Source organism: Oncorhynchus kisutch, linkage group LG17 (genome assembly GCF_002021735.2).
Source record: "Oncorhynchus kisutch isolate 150728-3 linkage group LG17, Okis_V2, whole genome shotgun sequence".
In the NCBI taxonomy this organism is placed as follows: domain Eukaryota; kingdom Metazoa; phylum Chordata; class Actinopteri; order Salmoniformes; family Salmonidae; genus Oncorhynchus; species Oncorhynchus kisutch.
The window spans coordinates 78,636,055-78,642,437 of NC_034190.2; positions in this window are offsets into that span (position 1 = coordinate 78,636,055).

Sequence of the window (6,383 nt, forward strand, 5' to 3'; positions counted from 1 at the left end):
CCGACAAAGATTAGGGAGACCTTGAGACCTTGAGAAGTACTCCCTGTCCTCTCCCAAATCTCTAGTCAGGTCGGCACCGAATTTTGCTCTGACAGTCTGTGTTTAAGATACTATAAAGACATATTGTACAGTTATTAAATGTTTTCAGGGTGGAATATTCTAATCATTAATTTAAACATATAAATTCCATATTCAATCTGTCTCAGATTGAGTTGCTTCTCTGTCCAACAGGGCTGGGAACCCTCCATGTTCAGGACCCCTCCCAGGGCTGGCATCTCTCAGCCTGTGGAGCTCCACTTCTATCCAATCTATCTCCTGGCTCTTCTCCTGCACCTCCTTCTCCACCTCCCTCTGATTCCTGACCTCCTCTGATAGACACACTATCAACTCCACCTTTAATACCAAGAAACACACAGAAAAGTTGTGAGGTGACCAAGGTTACTTCAGCTCCTCATTTGAACAATTTGATTTCTATACCAATGTGGATTTTCATTGGTTTTATTTTAGTGTGACAGGTTTTATATTTAATAATAGATATGTGTTGTGCTCTGTATGATCTGATGTCAGTTTTAGTTTGAAGAGTCTTGTAACCTGAAGCATCAAGGTTTTACTTTCATTTTTGTTTCTTTTTAATTTTGTTTAAGTTTAAATGTTGGTCCACCTTTATGGTTCAAAGGCAGAGGGATAGATGACACTATTATAGTTAGATCACTTTTATACTGTAGTTAGTGTCAGGGATAGAGGGATAGATGACACTATTATAGTTAGATCACTTTTATACTGTAGTTAGTGTCAGGGATAGAGGGATAGATTACACTATTATAGTTAGATCACTTTTATACTGTAGTTAGTGTCAGGGATAGAGGGATATACACTATTATAGTTAGATCACTTTTATACTGTAGTTAGTGTCAGGGATAGAGGGATATACACTATTATAGTTAGATCACTTTTATTCTGTAGTTAGTGTCAGGGATAGAGGGATAGATGACACTATTATATTTAGATCACTTTTATACTGTAGTTAGTGTCAGGGATAGAGGGATAGATGACACTGTTATAGTTAGATCACTTTTATACTGTAGTTAGTGTCAGGGATAGAGGGATATACACTATTATAGTTAGATCACTTTTATACGGTAGTTAGTGTCAGGGATAGAGGGATATACACTATTATAGTTAGATCACTTTTATACGGTAGTTAGGGTCAGATATAGAGGGATAGATGACACTGTTATAGTTACAGTACTTTTATACTGTAGTTAGTGTCAGGGATAGAGGGATAGATGACACTATTATAGTTAGATCACTTTTATACTGTAGTTAGTGTCAGGGATAGAGGGATATACACTATTATAGTTAGATCACTTTTATACTGTAGTTAGTGTCAGGGATAGAGGGATATACACTATTATAGTTAGATCACTTTTATACTGTAGTTAGTGTCAGGGATAGAGGGATAGATGACACTGTTATAGTTAGATCACTTTTATACTGTAGTTAGTGTCAGGGATAGAGGGATAGATGACACTATTATAGTTAGATCACTTTTATACGGTAGTTAGTGTCAGGGATAGAGGGATATACACTATTATAGTTAGATCACTTTTATACGGTAGTTAGGGTCAGATATAGAGGGATAGATGACACTGTTATAGTTACAGTACTTTTATACTGTAGTTAGTGTCAGGGATAGAGGGATAGATGACACTGTTATAGTTACAGTACTTTTATACTGTAGTTAGTGTCAGGGATATAGGGATAGATGACACTGTTATAGTTACAGTACTTTTATACTGTAGTTAGGGTCAGATATAGAGGGATAGATGACACTGTTATAGTTACAGTACTTTTATACTGTAGTTAGTGTCAGGGATAGAGGGATAGATGACACTGTTATAGTTACAGTACTTTTATATGGTAGTTAGGGTAAGATATAGAGGGATAGATGACACTATTAAAGTTATAGCACTGCTGTGGTAAAAGCAATGGCTTTCCTCTGGCCACTCTTCAGTAAAGCCCAGCTCTGTGGAGTGTACGGCTTAAAGTGGTACTATGGATAGATACTCCAATCTCCGCTGTGGAGCTTTGCAGCTCCTTCAAGGTTATCTTTGGTCTCTTTGTTTCCTCTTTGATTAATGCCCTCCTTGCCTGGTTGGTGCGTTTTGGTGGCGGCCCTTTCTTGGCAGGTTTGTTGTGGTACCAAATTCTTTCCATTTTTTAATAATGGATTTAATGGTGCTCCGTGAGATATTCAAAGTTTTGGATATTTTTTTATAACCCTACCCTGATCTGTACTTTCTTCAGAACTTTGTCCCTGACCTGTTTGGAGAGCTCCTTGGTCTTCATGGTGCCGCTTGCTTAGTGGTGTTGCAGACTCTGGGGCCTTTCAGAACAGGTGCATATGTACTGAAATCATGTGACACTTAGATTGCACACAGGTGGACTTTATTTAACAAATTATGTGGTAATTGGTTGCACCAGATCTTATTTAGGGGCTTCATAGCAAAGGGGGTGAATACATATACACGCACCACTTTTCACTTTTTGATTTTGATTTTATTTTTTGAAGCAAGTTATTTCTTTCATTTCACTTCACCAATTTGGAATATTTTGTGTATGTCTATTCCATTTAAATTACAGGTTGTAATGCAACAACATTGGAAAAACACCAAGGGAGTTGAATACTTTTGCAAGGCACTGTATGTACATATAAATATATGGATGAGCGATGGCTGAACAGCATAGGCAAGATCAGTAGATGGTATAGAATACAGTATATACATATGAGATGAGTAATGTAGGATATGTAAACATTATTAAAGTGGTGTTATTTAAAGTGACTAGTGATACCTGTATTAAATCCATTTATTAAAGTGGGCAGAGATTTGAGTCTGTATGTTGGCAGCAACCTCACTATGTCAGTGGTGGCTGTTTAACAGGATGATGGCGGTGAGATAGAAGCTGTTTTTTCAGTTTCTCGGTCCCAGCTTCAATGCACCTGTACTGACCTTGCCTTCTGGATGATAGCGGGGTGAACAGGCAGTGGCTCAGGTGGTTGTTGTCCTTGATGATCTTTTTGGCCTTCCTGTGACATCGGGTGGTGTAGCTGTCCTGGAATTTGCCTCCAGCGATGCGTTGTGCGGTGCAGTTGCGGTACCAGGCGGTGATACAGCCCGACAGGATGCTCTTGATTATACATCTGTAAAAGTTTGTGAGTGTTTTAGGTGACAAGCCAAATTTCTTCAGCCTCCTGAGGTTGAAGAGGCGATGTTGCGCCTTCTTCACCACGCTGTCTGTGGGTGGACCATTTCAGTTTGTCCGTGATGTGTACGCCGAGGAACTTAAAACTTCCCACATTCTCCACTTCTGTTCTGTCGATGTGGATGGGGGGGTGCTCCCTCTGCTGTTTCCTGACCCTGGCCCTCACCTCCTCCCTGTAGGCTGTCTCATTGTTGTTGGTAATCAAGCCTACCACTGTAGCGTCGTCTGCAAACTTGATGGTTGAGTTGGAGTTGTGCATGGCCACGCAGTCGTGTGAACAGGGAGTACAGGAGAGGGCTGAGATCGCACCTTTGCAGGGCCCCAGTGTTGAGGATCAGCAGGGTGGAGATGTTGTTTCCTACCTTCACCATCTGGGGGCGGCCCGTCAGAAAGTCCAGGATCCAGTTGCACAGAGTGGGGTCGAGACCCAGGGTCTCAAGCTTAATGACGAGTTTTGAGGGTACTATGATGTTAAATGCTGAGCTGTAGTCAATGAACAGTATTCTTGTATAGGTATTCCTCTTGTCCAGATGGGACAGGGCAGTGTGCAGTGTGCCGTGTGATGGCGATTGCATCGTCTGTGGACCTATTGGGGCGGTAAGCAAATTGTTGTGGGTCTAGGGTATCAGATAGGGAGGTGGTGATATGATCCTTGACTAGTCTCTCAAAGCACTTCATGATGACAGAAGTGAGTGCAATGGGGCGAAAGTCATTTAGTTCAGTTACCTTAGCTTTCTTGGGAACAGGAACAATGGTGGTCATCTTGAAGCATGTGGGGACAGCAGGCTGGGACAGGGATAGATTGAATTTGTCCGTAAACACACCAGCCAGCTGGTCTGCGCATGCTCTGAGGACGCGGCTAGGGATGCCGTCTGGGCCAGCAGCTTTGCGAGGGTTAACGCGTTTAAATGTTTTACTCACGTTGGCCATGGAGAAGCAGAGCCCACAGGCTTTGGTAGAGGGCCGTGTCAGTGGCACTGTATTGTCCTCAAAGGAAGCAAGACGTCGATGTCCGCGACAGGGTTGTATTGTAATCCGTGATTGTCTGTAGACCCTGCTACATACGTCTCGTGTTTGAGCCGTTGAATTGCGACTCTACTTTGTCTCTAAACTGACGCTTTGCTTGTTTGATTGCCTTGCAGAGGGAATAACTACACTGTTTGTGTTCGGTTTCGTCGCCTTTCCATGATTAAAAGCGGTGGTTCGCCCTTTGCTGTCATCAATCCACGATTTCTGGTTAGGGAAGGTTTTAATAGCCACAGTGGGTACAACGGCTCCAATGCACTTGCAAATAAACTCGCTGACCGAGTCAGCGTATACGCCAATGTTATTGTCTGAGGCTGCCCCGGAACATATCCCAGTCCACGTGATCAAAGCAATCTTGAGGCATGGAATCCGATTGGTCAGACCAGCATTGGATAATCCTGAGCATGAGCGCTTCCTGTTTTAGTTCCTGCCTATAGGATGGGAGCAACAAAATGGAGTCATGGTCAGATTTGCCGAAGGGGGGCGGGGGAGGGCTTTGTATGCATCGCAGAATTAAGAGTAGCAATTGTCCAGAATGCTACCAGCTTGTGTAGCGGCATTCGATATGCTGATAGAAATTAGGAAGCCTTGATCTCTGATTAGCTTTGTTAAAATCCCCAGCTACAATAAATTCAGCCTCAGGATATATGGTTTCCAGTTTACATAGAGTCCAGTGAAGTTCTTTCAGGGCCGTCGAGGTATCTGCTTGGGGGGGATATACACGGCTGGGACTATAATCAAAGACAATTCTCTTGGGAGATAATGTGGTCGGCATTTGATTGTAAGGAATTCTAGGTCAGTTGAACAAAATGACTTGAGTTCCTGTATGTTGTTATGAGTCGTTAATCATAAGGCATACACCCCCGCCCTTCTTCTTACCAGAGAGATGTTAAAATCTCTGATGTCTCTCTGGAAGGCAACTCGTACCCTAATTTCGTCCATCTTGTTGTCTAGAGATTGGACATTGGCGAGTAATATGCTCAGAAGTGGTGGATGGTGTGCTCGCCTTCTAAGTCTGACCTGTAGGCCGCTCTGTCTGCCTCTCCTGCGGCGACCATGTTGTTTTGGGTCGGCCTCTGTGATTAGATCCTATGACCAGGGTGGAGGTACGAACAAAGGATCCACTTCGGGAAAGTCGTATTCCTGGTCGTAATGTTGGTAAATTGACATCATAGAGATGCCATCATAGAGATGACACACGTTCTCCATGGCTGCTAATGTCATAGAGTGGTTGTTACATAGAATAGAATGAATTGCCAGGGTTAGAGGTTCCAAGCCCATTATTTTCATTCTATGTATATGGTTGTTAGCCTAACACAGAGATCCTACATAACCACAGAGATTAGGTTCCCCCCCCCCACAAAACCTTTTCTCTCTGTTAAAGTGGAACTCTTATGGAGAGATATTTGGAGTGCTGTGACTAGTCAGTACTACAACTTGCTGCATAGTTTGGAGGAAGAAGGCAACCTTGACCTGTAGAATTCTATCCTCCTCTTCTGTGTTGGATATGTGTTCCTACCTCGTCTACGGACAGATCTGAAGAATTTCAGAGATTTGGAATAATCACCCTTTAAGTACTGAGGCGAACCTGACACCTCATCAGCTGTGGCATATTGGAAGGCTCCAAACACCTGTGTCTGAGCCGGACTATGCGGAGGTATGAGTCTGTGATGTGAATAGCTTGAAAGATCTTCCTTTACACTTATCGTCACTAATACAGATTCGTTTATTTTGAGCATTTCAGATTCAGGTGGAGGACCTGCTTCATCAGGATAATCTGGAAACACTGACAATGGGGTCATTGTTCCAGACATCCCATGCCCCCTGTCTACTGAGAATCTTGCTGTGCTGCAACATCAAGTGAACCCTACCACTGACTCATCTTTTGGTCAGGACATATACATGCATGCTCTTCGATTAGTTATGAGTCTCCAGCCTTTTTAGGTACAGTCCTCCCACACTATGTAGGATATTGTTTTAGCCCCAGTGCCACTCTTGATAACGGAAAAAATGTGTATGTTTTTGCTAGAAAAGAAAACAGCACCTCTTAACTGGTATGATGTAAACAAACTGTTTCATTCGTTGAAAAGAGC